At 43.3% G+C, this 18,846-nt stretch overlaps 1 protein-coding gene across 6 annotated transcripts in view; it reads right to left on the bottom strand.

The window, feature by feature from the left end:
- Positions 1-17,491, bottom strand: part of ERC2 (ELKS/RAB6-interacting/CAST family member 2) — a 993,433-nt gene extending 975,942 nt beyond the window's left edge. For 4 of the 6 annotated variants that reach the window (XM_086367446.1, XM_086367443.1, XM_086367447.1 and 1 more), the window contains exon 1: positions 17,122-17,491. The gene's annotated coding sequence lies outside the window, so the exon portion shown is untranslated. The remainder of the gene's footprint in view (positions 1-17,121) is intronic. The other 2 variants (XM_086367445.1, XM_086367450.1) reach the window with 1 other exon arrangement.
- Between the last annotated feature and the right edge of the window lie 1,355 nt (positions 17,492-18,846).

The raw sequence follows: 18,846 nt of genomic DNA, 5'->3' as shown, positions 1-18,846 counted from the left end.
ATGGATGAGTCTTGAAAACATTAAGCTAAGAGATGTAAGCCAGATACAAAAAGACAAATATTGCGTGATTCCACTTATAGAAGGTAACTAGAATAATCAGATTCATACAGGCAGACAGTAGAATAGTGGTTGCCAAGGGCTGGGGGCAGGAGGCAATGGGGAGTCATTGTTTAATGGGCACAGAGTTTCAGTTTGCGATGATAAAAAAATTCTGGAGATCGAGAGTGGTTATAATTACACAAAACTGTGAATGGACTGAATATGACAGAACTGGACCCTTAAAGATGGTTTAAATGATAAACATTATGTGTATTTTACCACAATAAAAAATAAATTCTCTAAAAGGAAAGAAAAAGCAACCGACAGAAGTTGGTGGTTATACACCCCTGTTTCCTCAACCCTACATGAGATCATACGCAGACAAGTGTTTTACACTATTCTTCAGAGTTTCCTTGTAAGATTAAACTCCAGTCATCACTGTAGTAACTTGCTGAATAACATCCCAGCTATCGGCTGCCTTCTCCTCCCTATCTTACATCCATGTTCGCCTACTGGTATTCCCTGTGTGTCCCAAACAATTACTTGTACTAGAATACCAAGATAAGTATTCTAGAAAGCTTCTGTCTTTCTGGGAGAAGCTAAACTAAGACACACAGGCAAGTTCCTTAACTTCTCTAAGTGCTAATTTCCTCATTTTGAGAAATAACACTTGGATCATGGAGGTACTGCCAAGATTAAAAGAGATAATTCTTGATTAGCGCAATGTCTGACACACTGAAGGTACTCAAGATGGGTTTTTGAACTTCTGGCCAAATAGTTATTTGCCATTTTGATAAACCGTCTCTCTCAGTCAGGAAAGACTAGAAGTCCAAGAGTTATTCTTTCCCATATTCTATCTGATTAACACCTCCCATGATTTCACATTCATCATTTAACCACAAGAAGCATGAAAAGGAAATGGAATTTTGCACCCAACACAATTCTTTGCTTAAAAGTGGGCACAGCTCATGAAGGAAACAAGCTCCCAAATATCAATCAGCATTTCCAAGGCAGACAGATCACTGTCATACCCTCCTGACCAAGGGAATCAGAGGGCAGTGGCTTTAATTGTACACAAACCTTAATTCTTACCCATCTTTCTCTATGGCTACAAATATACCATCTCGGCATCACTAAGGCATATGATGAGGACTAAAATGTATTTTGATTTAGATCATACCTGAATGGTCTAGTAGTTTTCCCTACTTTCTTCAATTTAAGACTGAATTTGGTAATAAGGAGTTCATGATCTGAGCCACAGTCAGCTCCCGGTCTTGTTTTTGTTGACTGTATAGAGCTTCTCCATCTTTGGCTGCAAAGAACATAATCAATCTGATCTCAGTGTTGACCATCTGGTGATGTCCATGTGTAGAGTCTTCTCTTGTCTTGTTGGAAGAGGGAGTTTGTTAGGACCAGTGCATTCTCTTGGCAGAACTCTATTAGCCTTTGCCCTGCTTCATTCCGTATTCCAAGGCCAAATTTGTCTGTTACTCCAGGTGTTTCTTGACTTCCTACTTTTGCATTCCAGTCCCCTATAATGAAAAGGACATCTTTTTTGGGTATTAGTTCTAAAAGGTCTTGTAGGTCTTCATAGAACCATTCAACTTCAGCTTCTTCAGAGTTACTAGTTGGGGCATAGACTTGGATTACTGTGATATTGAATGGTTTGCCTTGGAAACAAACAGAGATCATTCTGTCGTTTTTGAGATTGCATCCAAGTACTGCATTACGGACTCTTTTGTTGACCATGACGGCTACTCCATTTCTTCTGAGGGATTCCTGTCCACAGTAGTAGATATAATGGTCATCTGAGTTAAATTCACCCATTCTAGGCCATTTGAGTTCGCTTATTCCTAGAATGTCGACATTCACTCTTGCCATCTCTTGTTTAACCATTTCCAATTTGCTTTGATTCATGGACCTGACATTCCAGGTTCCTATGCAATATTGCTCTTTACAGCATCTGACCTTGCTTCTATTAATTAAAAGACGCTTACTCCTTGGAAGGAAAGTTATGACCAACCTAGATAGCATATTCAAAAGCAGAGACATTACTTTGCCAACAAAGGTCCGTCTAGTCAAGTCTATGGTTTTTCCTGTGGTCATGTATGGATGTGAGAGTTGGACTGTGAAGAAGGCTGAGTGCCAAAGAATTGATGCTTTTGAACTGTGGTGTTGGAGAAGACTCTTGAGAGTCCCTTGGACTGCAAGGAGATCCAACCAGTCCATTCTGAAGATCAGCCCTGGGATTTCTTTGGAAGGAATGATGCTAAAGCTGAAACTCCAGTACTTTGGCCACCTCATGCGAAGAGTTGACTCACTGGAAAAGACTCTGATGCTGGGAGGGACTTGGGGCAGGAGGAGAAGGGGACGACAGAGGATGAGATGGCTGGATGGCATCACTGACTCGACGGACGTGAGTCTGAGTGAACTCCGGGAGTTGGTGATGGACAGGGAGGCCTGGCGTGCTGCGATTCACGGGGTCGCAAAGAGTCAGACACGACTGAGCGACTGAACGGAACTGAACTGAAAATGTATTTAGTCTTTTTCTGTTCCACAGTGTACCAAAGGAAACCATGGAATCATGAAAATCCATTGAGGTATATCCTTTGCTAGGTCCATTGTATTTTCTTTGGTTTATCTTTACTGGTTTGCCAAAAGACAGTGAATTTTGTTAAGCACTATGACCAACAATGCCACTAAGCAAACCAAAAGAGTCCAGCCCTGGTGGACTTTTCTACATAAGACTGGTGAGTTCAATTACTATCTATTACTTTTGCAGAAAATACCTTTCTCAATATACATGTATATTTTTAAAGCTGAACAAACAGTTATTTAAAGCTGAACAAAAAGTTGACAACAGTTATGTTAAAAAGGGAAGCTCTGTTCTCCAAAACCAATAAGTGACAAAATCCCAAGTTACATGTTGATTTTTATCATTATCCACAAAGCTTTTTTCCAAAATTCCCTATGTCCATAGCCCGTATCTTCTTTCTTATCTCTCACAACTAAATAGAGTTGGTCACCTTAAGTCCACAGCCTCTGACTGAGTACACACCATCTACACTGGGCATTTTTAATAGTGTCATCTTTGCCTCAATTACATTATGTTTATGAGGCTCATATTTCTCACCTTATTACTGTCTGTTTTTCCATTTCCACTTACTTTTATAAAATAATGAGAAGATTAAAGAAACACTCAAATGATTACAAAAACTCTGCTATACAAACATGGTGATGTTGTTGAACTGTTGGGTTGACCAAGGGTTTTTACCTGAACAAACTTTTTGGTCAACTCTATAAAACTATTTTTTAGCAGGTAAGGCCATGATATAGCAGCTCAAATGTTGATTTACAAGCTGAAGCACAGAAGTCAAGATTAATATATGAAAGACAGTTTATCATGCTACCATCTAGACTACAAAAATCATACAGAAGTAAAGTCATAGGCTGCTGAGATATATGGCACACTGAAAACAATTTCAGCACATAACTCTCAGTCTTGTACATTTCACAGAATAATTAAAACATTTTCACTCATGAACTTTCTTACACCACTTTCAGAAGCCGTACACTATGAATTACTTCAACTATTTCCTTCGATTGGTCTAACAAAGTCTGTTTAATTGTACCCATTAACTGCAAACATTTTAAAACAAGATCTATACTCTGTGCTCTGCTCAAAACTCACTGAAAAGAACCTGATCCCACACAACATCCACTACTACTACTACTAAGTCGCTTCAGTCATGTCCGACTCTGTGCGACCCCACAGACAGCAGGCCCACCAGGCTCCCCTCCCTGGGATTCTCCAGGCAAGAACACTGGAGTGGGTTGCCATTTCCTTCTCCAATGCATGAAAGTGAAAAGTGAAAGTGAAGTCGCTCAGTCGTGTCCGACTCTTCTCAACCCCATGGACTGCAGCCTACCAGGCTCCTCTGTCCATGGGATTTTCCAGGCAAGAGTACTGGAGTGGGGTGCCATTGCCTTCTCCCACAACATCCACAGAGATGCTCAAAAAACAACATCCCACTCTGGATCTTTTATCAGGAGCATCTTCACCTGCAGAAAGTGTGTTTGGTCAATGAAATCAGGGTGGACACTGCTAGGATTCCCAAGACCATATTCATAATCTTTCCATTGTTTTCCAGGTCATCCTGGTAATACCCAGTGTCAAATTCCATACTCCCACCAATACCAGAAGCAGGTAGTTATTGCCACGAAAGTGGAATGAAGGAAGAATAAAGAGAATTCAGCATCTCTGACTGTGTCATTCCCCTACTGAAACCCTTTGATGGTTAAGCTACAGTCTTAATGGCTGTTACTCTTCCTGGCCTCTCTCACCAGCCGCCACCCCAAGCCAAGCTAATTTCCAGCTCCACAGGTCTACTTTAATATCCCCAAGCCCCCAAACTTCCAATCTCTTGTTCATCTTTGGATCTGGACTCTTCCCTCTGTTACTGTACCATCAAAACCCAAGTCCACACCAGCTAACTCCACTTCCTGTTCTACCTCACCTTAGGTGTTAACCTTCTTCTAGACATCTCCCTCCATCATTCATCCATGAATCTCCTCAGTTCTCCTGGAGGAAGACAGCCTGGGTATTCCCCCATAAGAGCTCCCACTCCAGTAGCCTGCTTACTTGCTTAGTCCCCCACTAAAGGCTCAGGCCCTCCCCCCTGAGCCCCTCAAAATCACCTGCTCTGTATAGCTGCATCCCCTGTGCCAGCAGAGAGCTGGCATGAAGCAAGCACACACATATAGAGTGAATACATAATATAATGGCTTAACTCTTTGTTAATAAAGTCCATCATGAAAGCATACTGGCCAGTTTTGTTTTCCAGGATAAAGTCATTAATAAAATCGCAGTTACTTAGTTGATCCTTTGCCAAAAAATATGCTGTAAAAAAAATTAGTTTAGACCTGGAGAAGGGCCAGATGATTTTGATATATATCAAGAAAGAGAAAAATAAGTAGAAAGCTAGTGGTAAAGCCAGGAATAGAATTTAGGTCTCTTGACTCACAGGTCAGGGCTCACATCTCTATATCCAAAATAATCTGCTCTGAAGTTATTCTAAGTAACTATTCACATTGCTGATTTTAAGGATGTCCTGTCAACGTATTCAAAGTCTGTGTATGAAGATAGTTCTTTCTCAGGCTTAACAAGAATGGAAAGAATTTTCCTTACGCACCCCTACTAACTGCTCCATGCTTGCGAGCCTGATGAACAGCAGTTACTGACACTCAGGGGCTTTTGTATTCACCCAACATCTAACGGGGTCTATTTCAATGAGCTTCTAAGAAGGCCAAGCTTTCACCCCATTTGCTACCCAACCTCCTGCATCCCCCCATGGAGAAGTTTCAGACACAAGATGACTGCTGCTGCTGCTGCTGCTGCTAAGTTGCTTCAGTCGTGTCAGACTCTGTGCGACCCCATAGACGGCAGCCCACCAGGCTCCCCCATCCCTGGGATTCTCCAGGCAAGAACACTGGAGTGGGTTGCCATTTCCTTCTCCAATGCAGGAAAGTGAAAAGTGAAAGTGAAGACGCTCAGTCGTGTCTGACTCCTAGCGACCTAGTGGACTGCAGCCTATCAGGCCCCTCCATCCATGGGATTTTCCAGGCAAGAGTACTGGAGTGGGGTGCCATTGCCTTCTCCCCACAAGATGGCTAGAGAACCAAAATGGGGTGGGGGAGAGTGTAGAGGGAATTTGGGAATTTTACCCAAAATGAACAAAAAACAATCACCAGGAGGAAAGAAAACACATCTAAAGCCCTCTCCTGAGAGCTAAACGTGGAAAAGGATCAACAACACTGCTCCACTAGGATCCTGCCCTTTGAACCAGAGCCTTGCTTCTCCAGGGATGGCAGTTAGCTTGGAGCCAGCCAGCAGGAAGGCAGAATGGCTAACATGACTTAAAACAGGAACAAGAAAGCCATCATGGTAGGAGTCTGGCATCTACACCAGGTTGACCAAGAATATAACTAGAGATCAGACCAATCTCACATCTTACGGAACCACTCAGCCTTCCACCTTCAGAGTGTTATTCTCCACCCTCAAAGCAGCCCCCAGACTCCAAATCACCTTGGGGCCCTACTTTCAATCACTCTGGGCCCACAGAGGCTGTACTGCCATCCTTCACTCTCACCTTGTTTTAGAGAAACCTGCTACATAGAACAGTAACTACCGAGCACAAGTTGGTATAATTCCTTACATAAAACCCTGCCCTTTCTTGCTATAATTAGCCATACTGTTTTAAGGGAAAGCCTCTCACAGTTCGCAGAAGGATCTGAGTGTATTCTTAAAGAACACACTGCTCAATTCCCATTCAAGCTCTTGTCTTCTGAACCACTAAGAAGTTGCCTTGAATTAATAGTGTGCTCTTAATACACTTACAGGGGAAGGCACTTTGCTGCCTGTGATTCATTCATATTCTGAAATCACAGAATGACAACTACCTTTAGGGGTGGAAAGCTGTAAGGCAGGAAGAAAGATGGAATGTTATTAGACTCCCATGCATACACATAGATGTGCGTGCACACACTACACATACACAGGAGAAGTAAGAGAGCAAAATATAGACTTTGAAGAAAACACAGCAAAGTAAAACTGCTGGTATAAGGTATCTATAAACATTGCCACTGGCCTTTCATCTATAGGTATACTTAGCCCAGAGAGAGCTGGTATAAGGCAGCAACGAACATTGTCACCCACCTTCCATCTATAGGTGTACCTACCCCAGAGAGAGCTTCTGGTATAAGGTGTCTATCAACGTTGCCACTGGCCTCCCATCTACAGGTGTACCTACCCCAGAGAGAGCTGCTGGTATAAGGCATCTATGAATGTTGCCACTGGACTTCCATCGACAGGTGTACCTACCCCAGATATACCCAGCAACCCAACCCATCCTCCCCATCTGCTGGAGCTGCAATCTCACCATTAACTTCCAGGAAAAAGTCATCACTTAGTTCCTTCCTAAAAGTGCTGGCTGCCTTTATTTTCTTCTCTCGCTCTCCCTTTTAATTTTGTTGAGTGCCCACTAGGTGCCAGCAACTAGAGATTTCCTGGAACTTCAAAGAAACACATCTGAAAAATGAAAGTGGAGAAGGGATGTGCAAGATGTTAAAAGCAGAACTTGAGGCACAGTCCTGGGAAACAAGGCCAGTCAAGTGCTAAGGAAATCCAGCTAGAGCAGAAGTTGAACTGGCCCAAGACAGGGGTAAGCAATTACATCAGCAATTAAGTCAGTGAGAGAGTAGCCTCGAATTTCCCCAGCTGAGACACAGTGAGTAGCGATTCATGCAGAGAATTTGGCCCTACCCATAAAAAAGAGACAATCTGGCTCTTGCTGGTGCCTTTTCCTTGACATTGGTGGGGCTCAGTGGTTGCTTCTGTTGTTACCATGTGAAAACACTCTCCTACTACACCCAGTGATAATTCAACAGCCTGAGAGTCAGGCAGATGTGGGTTCAAGTTCTCGCTTTCCCACGGCATGAACTTTAAGCAAGTTCCTCTGCTCATTTATTTAATCAACAAGTACTTATTTAGCAACCGCAATGTATCAAAGATTCTACTAAGCACTGGGGGTTAAAGTGCAAATAAGCACTTTGCCTTCTAAGCAAAAGGCAAAAATTCTTGCCTTCATAGGTTATCAAATTCTTTGAGTCTCAGTTTCCTCACCTATAAAATGGTGATTATATACCTACCATTATAGGCACTATGAGATGAGGAATATAAAACACCTACCACACAGTAAATGCTCATAACTGGTATCCTTCATAGAACAGAGAAAACTTATTCACAAACCCCAACTACAGTGTAAGCTCCAAGTGAGGAACTATCTATGGTTCATCCATATAGCTTCAGTACCTATCACATAGTAGATGCTCAATAAATATTTCACAAATCAATGAATGAGCCCTCAATCCACAGTAGCCATTATTATGGTAACTGAAAACAATCATTCTTTCCTGAGCCACTGAGGTTCTATTATCTTAAAAAGCAATAGGGCATTAAATTAAACACTTTTTTTTTAAAAAGTAAGGTGTGCTACACAATATTTATTTGGACTTTTTTTTTAACATGAGAGCAATGGCAACCCACTCCTGTACTCTTGCCTGGAAAATCCCACGGATGGAGGAGCCTGATAGGCTGCAGTCCATGGGGTCTCGAAGAGTCAGACATGACTGAGCGACTTCACTTTCACTTTTCACTTTCATGGATTGGAGAAGGAAATGGCAACCCACTCCAGTGTTCTTGCCTGGAGACTCCCAGGGATGGCAGAGCCTGGTGGGCTGCCGTCTATGGGGTCGCATAGAGTCGGACACGACTGAAGCGACTTAGCAGTAGCAGCAAACATAGTTAAGTATTCCAATTCACGGGGGTCCCCCAGTGGCTCAGGGGTAAAGAATTTACCTACAATGCAGGAGACACAGGTTCGATACCTAGGTTGGAACATCCCCTGGAGAAGGAAATGGCAACCCACTGCAGTATTCTTGCCTGGGAAATTCCATGGACAGAAAAGCCTGGCGGGCTACAGTCCATGGGGTCGCAAAAGAGTCAGACACAACTTAGCGACTAAACAACAACATTCCAAATCGTAAAACCTATGAGTACAGAGACCTACACAGACAGTAAATATACATGCTGCCTTCTATTTTTCTGAGAACAAAGTAAGGACAAGCTGGCCAGGCCTCAGGTTGATCTAGAAGACACTTCAAAAGCAAGTTAAATAAAGTTTAGCAGATAAACTAAAGATGCTAAAGATTGCTAAAAGATGATCTATTAGTAAAGAGAAGTTCCTTAAAATGCTGCATAAACAATCACAAAATCTCAATAGCTTAAAACAACAAAGGTTTATTTCACTATAACATATAGTCACATTATATGTCCAACGCCAACTGACTGGAAGATTTGTTCATTTAGTAACTTAGGGACTATGGCACACGGAGGCTCCATCTCAACAGGCGTTGCCATGATCATCACAGCAGAAGACAGTATTGGACGGTCTCACACTGGAAATTAAGTGTTCTAGAAATAGAGGTGACACAAGTCACTTTCAACATATACCTAGAGAAAAAGTAGCCATGGTGAACACTAATTAGCAATCTCTACCTTCAGTTCAGTTCAGTTCAGTAGCTCAGTCGTGTCTGACTCTTTGCCATCCCATGAACCACAGCAAGCCAGGCCTCCTTGTCCACCACCAATCTCTACCCAGGATGATACTAAAATCAGCAAGCTGTGGAATAACAAAGTGATTTGTTAAAGAGGATGCTCCAATAAAACATCTGGACAACTCTAAGATTCACATAATCCTGGACCTGGGAGAACATGTAGGGAGCATTTCAGAGCAGTAGCCTCAATATAAAGACATCCCAGACTACATAAACCCGGGCCTTGAATTTTCAGAGCAACTCTACTTTTTTCTATATTAAACTGAAGGTCCAGACAACTTTTTATTCAGGAAACAAAAGTTCCTACAGCTGAAAAACATTTGAAAACCACTAATGTAAACCAAATCCTTTCTTTTATAGATTAAATAAAGTAGAGAAACAGGGGGAAAGGAGGCCCAGGAAGTTAAATTGACCCTACCCCACCTCTAAGAAAGCACCAAAATGTTTAGCAGATGCGGAAAAAAGTCCACGGACAGAATTCATTGTGCTATTGCACCACTCTCTGGCCTTACCCTTCATCTCTGCTACCTTTAACTGGTGCAGTAGAGCCAGACCCAGATCAAAATCATGTCATACAAGGTCATCAAGGGTTCAATAAATGGTACAGACAAGTAGAAGTCCCCATCTATTGCACTAAATAATGATTCACATCCCATTAACAGTTCTCTACGTTACTCATTCCCTACTTCCTGGCAAATGTGATACCATTAGTAGAAGTTAATACTAACCTTCAGAAGACTTTAGTTTTGTTCTCAGAAGATAACATGTTAATAGCTGACTATGATTTGCGTTCAGTTAGTTCCAGTCTCTTCTCACATTGCCAACTCACCTTTGTGTTGAGCTTTTCCTCCAGTTTCATTCACACTAAAGCACTGGGTGACATCACTTAAGTCTCAGTGGTCCTCCAAACTCCAGTCTCTGTCTTTGTCAAGTCATGTTATACAGTGGCCCCTCAGTATCTGCAGAAGATTGGCTCCTAGAATGCCCATGGATACCAAAATCCAAGGATGTTCAAGTCCCTTACAGTCAACCCTCCAGACTCAGAATCTCCATATACTGAGGGCCAGCTACATTCTTTTTCCCAGTAATAAAACTCAAACTTTTCAGCCTGGAATCCAGTTTCCTCCCTCAATTTTACTCCAAACTACTTCTCCAACAGAGTCTCTATTGTGGTACTTATCTGCCCAGCCAAAGGCAGTATGATGACCCTAAAAGTCAAAATGACTCAGTAATGAATCCTAGATCTTGTGCAAATGCCTTAATCTGATTTTCATATTCTCACCCTTGAAATAGGTATGATAGCATCTATTTGCAGAGGCTCTTGAGAAGTTATATGTATCAGTGAAGATTATGTTTGACTACAAGTAACAAATAGTAGCTTACAACTAAGGAGGTTATTTGTTTTAAGTAATAAGAAGTATTGATTTAACAGGGAAAGGCAGTCTAGGCTTGTACTATGGCTCAACAATGTCATCAAAACCAACAGCCTTCCAGGTTCCAGCTTTGTCATGTTTCATATATGCTACCCATCTCCTGAGGTACCTGTACACAAGTCAAGAAGCAGAAGTTAGAACCAAATATGAAAAAAACTGACTGGTTCAAAATCAGGAAAAGAGTATGACACGGTTGTATACTGTCACCTGCTTATTTAACTTCTACACAGAGTACATCACTCGAAACACCAGGCTGGATGAATCACGAGCAGGAATCAAGATTGCTGGGAGAAATATCAACAATCTCAGCTCTGCAGATGATACCACTCCAATGGCAGAAAGTGAAGAGGAACTAAGAGTCTCTTGATGAGGGTGAAAAAAGAGAGTGAAAAAGCTGGTTTAAAACCCAACATTCAAAAAACTAAGATCATGGCATCTGGTCCCATCACTTCATGGCAAGTAGAAGGGGAAAAAGTGGAAGCAGTGACAGATTTTATTTTCCCGGGCTCCAAAATCACTGTGAGCAGTGGCTGGACCCATGAAATTAAAAGATGCTTGCTCCATGGAAAGAAAGCTATGACAAACCTAGACAGCGTATTAAAAAGCAGAGACATCACTTTGCCAACAAAGGTCTGTAGAGGCAAACCTATGGTTTTTTCAGTAGTCATGTATAAATGTGAGAGTTGGACCATAAAGAAGGCTGAGCACCGAAGAACTGATGCTTTCAAATTGTGGTGCGAAAGAAGACATTTGAATCAGTTCTAATGAGGTGGATGAAACTGGAGCCTATTATACAGAGTGAAGTAAGCCAGAAGGAAAAACACCAATACAGTATAATAACGCATATATATGGAATTTAGAAAGATGGTAACAATAACCCTGTGTACAAGACAGCAAAAGAGACACTGATGTATAGAACAGTCTTATGGACTCTATGAGAGAGGGAGAGGGTGGGAAGATTTGGGAGAATGGCATTGAAACATGTAAAATATCATGTATGAAACAAGATGCCAGTCTGGGTTCGATGCACGATACTGGATGCTTGGGGCTAGTGCACTGGGACAACCCAGAGGGATGGTATGGGGAGGGAGGAGGGAGGAGGGTTCAGGATGGGGAACACATGTATACCTGTGGCGGATTCATTTTGATATTTGGCAAAACTAATACAATTATGTAAAGTTTAAAAATAAAATAAAATTTAAAAAAAAAAGACACTTGAGAGTCCCTTGGACGGCAAGGAGATCAAACCAGTCAATCCTCAAGGAAATAAATCCTGAATGTTCATTGGAAGGACTGATGCTGAAGCTAAAGCTGCAATACTTTGGTCACTTGATGTGAAGAGATGACTCATTGGAAAAGACCCTGATGCTGGGAAAGGCTGAAAGTTAAAGGAGAAGGGGGTGGCAGAGGATGAGATGATTAGACAGCATCACTGATTCAATGGATATGAATTTGAACAAAGTACAGGAGATAATGGAGCAAAGAGGAGCCGGGTGTGCTGTAGTCCATGGGATTGCAAATAGTCAGACATGAGTGAACAACAACAACAACTTATCTTTGTTAATGAAGTTGGCTGCTGCTCCTCAAGGCATTGCACCCATATTCCCCACAGCAAGAAGCAAAAAGGGGTCAAAGTATCATTATTAAGACCTGAGTTTCGTGGCCATTCACATAAGAGAGTTTGGGAGTGTAAGACAGGCATATTCCCATCTCAAACAAAATTGGAGTTCCTTTAGTGAGAAAGGAGAGAATGAATACTAGATAGGCAACCAGAAAGTAGGCCTATCCCAATATTAAATGATATATTTACCAATATATCCAAATATTAAATGATATATTTCACATAAAGTGCTAAACAGAGTGGAGAGTACCTAGCACATAATTAACTGCTTAATAAAAGCTAGGCTATAATTACTATTATTATAATTATTATAGTTATTATCACCTTATTATTCACCCCTCTAGCCAAATGAAATAACTCATTATATCCAGATGTGCACCTTACACTTGCACTATATCCCCTGTTCTATCTCTAACACTACCACTGCTTCAAGGAAGCAGGAAAATGCCATTTCATCTACAAAGTGTTTCCTGACACCTATTCCTTATAAGTTCTATGGTAACAGGATTCATATCAGACGATAACTCCTGAGCTCATCACTCCATTGAGCACAGTCCCTCAAACACAGTAGGTGCCTGGATCATTTAAGTAATTCATGTATATACTCATGTATATATTCATACCTGCTTTTACAGTCAATCCTCTGGAATCAAACACGGTATATTCCTGAAATGCAAAATACTATGTTTATATGTCATAAAAATAGGGGTAGGAGTGACAGGAAGACTGCATTCTCCAAGAATGAGAAGAAAAAATTTAAAAATTCTAAAAAAAAAAATTATTCTTTTTACACATTGTAGGAGTTCAGATTATAGTTCATTAAATATTCTCTCCCCAACTACGGGCAGAGTCTACTTTTAACCATGGATGTTGGGCTTCACCATCTAACTTGGTATATCCAAAAATATCATTAATGGAAATGACATTAGCTTGTACAGTTTGACTTGGCTCTTAAATACACTGATCTGCCATGAGAAGAGCATGCCCCACGTAGCTTTCAGCCTGGGCCCCAGAACACAGGTGGAACAGCCCAGGATCCAAGCTACAACCTACAGCAGAGCCATCACAGGAGCCCAACCCCGATCAGCCAAAAATAAGAGTCAACAGACAGACTCATGAGGGTGAGAATAAATACCTGTTGCTGTAAGTCCAGGAGTTTTGTTACACAGCAAAAGGTGATTAATTTTTCTTTTACCATTTGATATAATTTCACGTTTCTTACATAATCATTCATTTTGCTCCTTTTTTTCTCATAAAAAAGCAGTGATTGAAGCATCTCTGTCTTTGGTACACCTAATGATTTTTATCTTTGGATCAACCATTTTAAATTTATGAGACCTACATTATCATTAATAGCAATGCTTCTGTTTTCCTTTTGTTCTACTATCTTTCTAAAACAAGGAAAATCACAATAAAGTATCAAGGAATAATGTAAACATTGCTAAAACTCAACTGTTGGCTGGCAGATAGATCTCCCATATGACAGCCAACGTGTTAAGCTATTAGCTGATAAAAAGGGGTTATTAAAGGAAGTCCTGCTGCTGCTGCTGCTAAGTCACTTCAGTCGTGTCCAACTCTGTGCAACCCCATAGACGGTAGCCCACCAGGCTCTCCCATCCCTGGGATTCTCCAGGCAAGAACACTGGAGTGGGTTGCCATTTCCTGCTCCAGAAAGGAAGTCCTAGTAAAACAAATAAAGATGTTAATTGTACAAAGTCAACGCTACCAAAATCAAAGACTATCTATTGAGGTGAATTTGTAGACTCCAATACCATTCATCTAAACTCACTTTTCAGGATACCTATTTTGGCAAGCCATGACCATTGAGTTTCATCAATGGGAAGAAGACACTGAAAGGCTAAAGTCTGTGGCTTTTGTTACATAAAAAAGCAAGAGAGCCATATTGTTTTAATAGGATAATTTTAAACATAACTATATTTAATCACTAATTAAAAAGAATCCCTTTGTAAGTGGAAAAGAAAATAAAATTCCTATCCTTTAGAGAAGAAAAAATAAAGCCAGTTAAATGAAAAGAGTATGTATTCAACTAAGACTTATTCACAACTCCAGGTGGAACCTTAAGGTATCAAGGAAGATGGAAGAGTGTGCATGTTATTTTGTTTTACTTTCTTTGAAGTCATCATTAAGTCTGGAACCAAATTTCCTTCGGACTAGAGTTGACATACTGGAAATGTACAACACACATAGTTATCTCATTTGCTTGATGGTAGAAGAAAGAGCCTTCAAAGTGGCGAGGCAAACAGCACAGTGAAAAGACCATTAATATCACAGTGGACTCTGAACAGAATAAGCCCTATGTAAGCTGGAAGAGTACACACTCCAGACTGAACCCATGCAGACTGCAGAACCAGAATTTGAATTCAAAGCCGTGCCCAACGTCACGGGGTCTGGATCAGAGAAACATGGGCTCAAGTTCTCACTCTCACACTAAACTGTAGCAATATACCTAATTTATTTTTGTTTCCTTATCTATAATTTGGGGATAATAATAGTCCTACCTACCTCATAAGGGCTCCTCAGATGGTAAAGAATCTGCCCACAATGCAGGAAGATCCCCTGCAGGAGGAAATGGCAACCCACTCCAGTATTCTCACCTGGAGAATCCCATGGACAGAGAATCCTGGCAGACTACAGTACATGGGGTCACAAAGAGTCAGACACAGTTGAGTGACTAACACACACACACACACACCTCATAGGGGCTCTGCAGGATTTAACAAAGGAAATACATGTAAAGTACCCCTAAAGTGCTTGCATATGCAATAATAATGATGATGATAATTAACAAACCTGGCTCCTACATGAGGACTATTCTAATCAGTGTACTCTAGCCCACAATCTGTTCATGATATGTTCAATGCAGAGCTTTATATTCACATTCAGGTACGTCTTCTGTAAGGCGACAGCTCTCTGGATCAATCAGTAATTTTTCCACTGAATTAAGGGAGAAGAGTATTGAAAAATTAGCCATTCACTAATAGAGAGTTGAGAAGGATCTGGTCTTCTACCCACAATCCATCCACCCTTGAAAATCTTGCTGGTGAAAGCCACGCTTTCATCACGATTCACACACCACCCTCCCAAACTGTGAAGGCTTTAATTAAAGCAGAGATGCAAACCAACAAGATGGCTCATCTTAGAAGCAAATTCACCTTAAAGGCAAACTCATCTACCCTCCAGAAAGCATCTGGCTTGACCCCACTGCCACCTCCAAACTGGAAGTGAAGAAGGCAGGTTTCACTTCCAGAAGTTGAGTTACACCATCAAAAACTAAAAGAATCCCTTCTATTCATGGTAATTCAAATAAAGCATGTTTGCCTGCTTTGAAAATATCTTTATAAATCCCCCCCATAAAGCAAAGAGCTAAGTACTGTATACTGAGAAACAATGTGACTTTACAAGGGCAAGATTGACCATAGGAGACAAAGTGCCACACCCTTTTCCAGAAAGCTCAAGAGTAAATGGTATCTCTTCTAAAGCAGCTGCAATTCTAGAGAAATCGGTTGACAATTCTAATCCCCAACACACTCTCCCATTTCATCCTTTATACAGATTCATTTCATTTTCATTTCTAAGCCAATGGCCTGAGCATCCCCAACTACTACAACTAAAACGGGGGTGACAAATACAAGTGAAGCATTCTTGCTTCTGAGCCCATTTTTGAAGAGTTTTCTTCCCGCTTGTCTGCCTCTCACAGCTGGAACCTCATACCTGGTGTAAACCAATAGTTAAGTAAAACCACTGATTTAAAAAGCCAACCAGGAAACTAACCATGACAAGTGGGAACTGCCCTCCTCTCTCAAGCATTGATTGGCTCTTGAGGTTCCAGCGGTCCCCGTTCTGCCCACATAAGTGGCAGGTGTGGCTGTCAATCACGGAGGGAGCTGACAATTCACCGCTCCGGGAGTAAATTGCCTTTCATCCAGCAAAGGCAGGTAGCCGCCTAAAATCGATCTGCTCGTAACAGAGGGGACCCTCCCTCTGAGGCAAGGAGAAAAGAGACCCTTAAGTACAAAATTTAAAAGGCAGGGCCGATCCGAGTTTACGAGAGCTGTTTTATTATCCCGCACCAAAGCAGCCCTAATCTTCACTGTCCTAAGATGATCTTTCAAAGGCTCGGACAATAATTTAAAAATAAAATGAATAGGTACAACCCTCTAAGTATCCCTTCTCTTGTATAATTCGGAGATGGGAAAGGGGAGAGAAAGCAGGTCGTTCAGTTTAATTTCACATCGTATTCGTTTTCATGGACCACCACACCACCTCCTACTCCTCGCCAATAAATCCGGCTTCATTTTCCCTGACACGGATTTTTTTTTTTAAACACGCTCCCCTCGGACCCCACCGAAGCAGCCAGGTACCCCACCCCCTGGGCTGGGGCTCCACCTTTCTCTACTTTGTTCTGCCTGGGGATTTCCCGAGACCCTTGCCCCTGCGAACACCCCCACCCTTCAAGGCAAAAGGGGGGAAAGCCAGGCGAAAGAGGGGGAGCAGAAAAGAAGAAAGGCGAGAGCAGTCTGGGTGGCTGCCGGGGAGGGACTGCGGGAGGTAGCCCGGGCCGCCGGGTCGAGCGAGCAGCGCCCGCGCGCCGGAGGAAGCCGTGCACTTGTTCCAATCCGGGGGTTTCTACATCAAGACAAATCCGCCCTTAGGCCGCCCCATCCTTTCCCCCGCCCCAGCAAGCCCAAGTAGAGGCGGGTGGTTCACCCCTCGGCTACCCCCGATAACGCATTGCAGCTCCCCACGAGTGAGGGGGACCCGGCACGAGGGATGCCCCGGAACGGCCGCCCCGAGGGAGCCGGGCGCCCAGCGGCCCCGGCCCCGACGTCTCACCTTTCTGATGCTCGCCCCGGGGCCGTCCCACATGGATTTTTACAACCTCACGTCTCCTTGGCCCCGGGCGGCCGGGAGGAGCCGGAGCCGGCGCCAGAGCCGGAGCCCGAGCGTGCAGGAGCGGGAGGAGGAGAAGGAGGAGCGGGGCGGGGAGGGGGGGAGCCAGGGAAGGAGGAAGGGCGCCGCTCGCAGGGCCGAGGCCGGGCGCCGGGCCGGGCGGGGCCGACGGCCGAGGGGGCGGCACCCGCCGCAGTCCCGAGACGCGCGCTCGCGCGGGCGCAGCCAGACCTGCGCTCCGCCGCGCCCCCAGCCCCGCCGCTCCGCGCGCTCTCTCGCTCGCTCGCTCGCTCTCCGCGGCCCTGACTCACATTCCCAGCATTCCCGAGGAGCCGCTAGGGGGGCCGGGGCAGGGACGCGGGCACCTCCGCGGGGGGCAGCAGAGAGCGCCCGGGCCGGGCGGGGTGCGGGCGCAGGGGGTTTTCAAGCGCCTCTTCCCGGGAGGCCACAGTCTCTGAGCTTCTCATCTCCATCTCATGTTCCCGATGCTCCTTGCCGGGTACCCACCTCCAAAAGCTGCCAGGTACTCCGGGGAAATAGGTGGCTCCAGCGACACGGACAGGGATGACACTTGGTGGAGGGGATGCAACTATCTTTCAAGTTAAGCTTTAGAGTGGGAATCGAGATTTCCTTACCCTGGCACCCTCCCATTAGTTTAATTTTCTTTGGGAGGCTGAAGGGATTTCACAAAGCATATACTTGTTCCTTCAAGGAAAGAAGAGAATGGAAGATGAATGGAGCAAGGAAAAAATACCAACATCATCATCATCATCATAGCTGCCATCATTCACTGAGTGCCTCGTCTGCACCCAGCAAAGTGTGTGCATTATCCTATTTAAGGTAGGACGATGGTGTCAGTTCATTCACATTCATAAACACTTGTAAATACACCTCAGTATAATGTGCATGAGGAGTTGGACAGGGTTTGCATTGGAAAAAGCTCCCACCCAACAAGTCTGGAGCCTCAACTGCTACCATTGTCTATTCAGGGAGTCCAAAGGTCATGGAAATCTCCAGATTTGGGCTCTTTCACTGAATAGTCAATTTGCAGGACTAAAGCAGTGATTTCCTTCCTATTTCAGTGAGTCTTCTGGACGTTCAAATGAAGCAAATCCAGACATGGGATGTCTGGGTGAGCAGAGGTATGGAATCATCCAAGACCAGGAATGACTTCTTTTTTCTTCCTCTCAGAATTCAAATGTTAAATGAAGGACTTTGCCTGTGAAACAGGAGCATGCCTTCCTGTCTCAGTCCAAGTGCCCTAGTCCTTAAGCCTTTCTTTGTGTGTGTAGGTGCATGCCCTTCAGTCTTAACTCTTTGCGACCCCAGGGACTATAGCCCTCAGGCTCCTCCCTCCATGGGATTTCCCAGGCAAGCATACTGGAGTGGGTTGCTATTTCCTTCTGCAGGGGATCTTCCCACCCCCAAAATCAAACCCACCTTTCGTCTCCTGCATTAACAGGTAGATTTTTTTTTTAATCACTGTGCCATCTGGAAAGCCCAAACTTTCCTTTTACAACTGGTATTTAAGATTTTTCACAGACTCATGGCCCCTGAGGTCTCTTTGCCCACATTCTCTTCCGTCAGTCACCAAAAAAATCAGCACTCATTCTATTGACCTGTGTGCTCTGTGGACAAAAGCAAGTTACACCTATTGTGTTTAGTTTG

This window comes from Bos grunniens, chromosome 22 (genome assembly GCF_055505025.1).
Source record: "Bos grunniens cultivar Pamir isolate PY7600 chromosome 22, Bosgru_T2T1.0, whole genome shotgun sequence".
Lineage (NCBI taxonomy): Eukaryota > Metazoa > Chordata > Mammalia > Artiodactyla > Bovidae > Bos > Bos grunniens.
The sequence above is the reverse complement of the archived record's forward strand: the minus strand, read 5'-3'. Positions and strand labels throughout refer to the sequence as shown.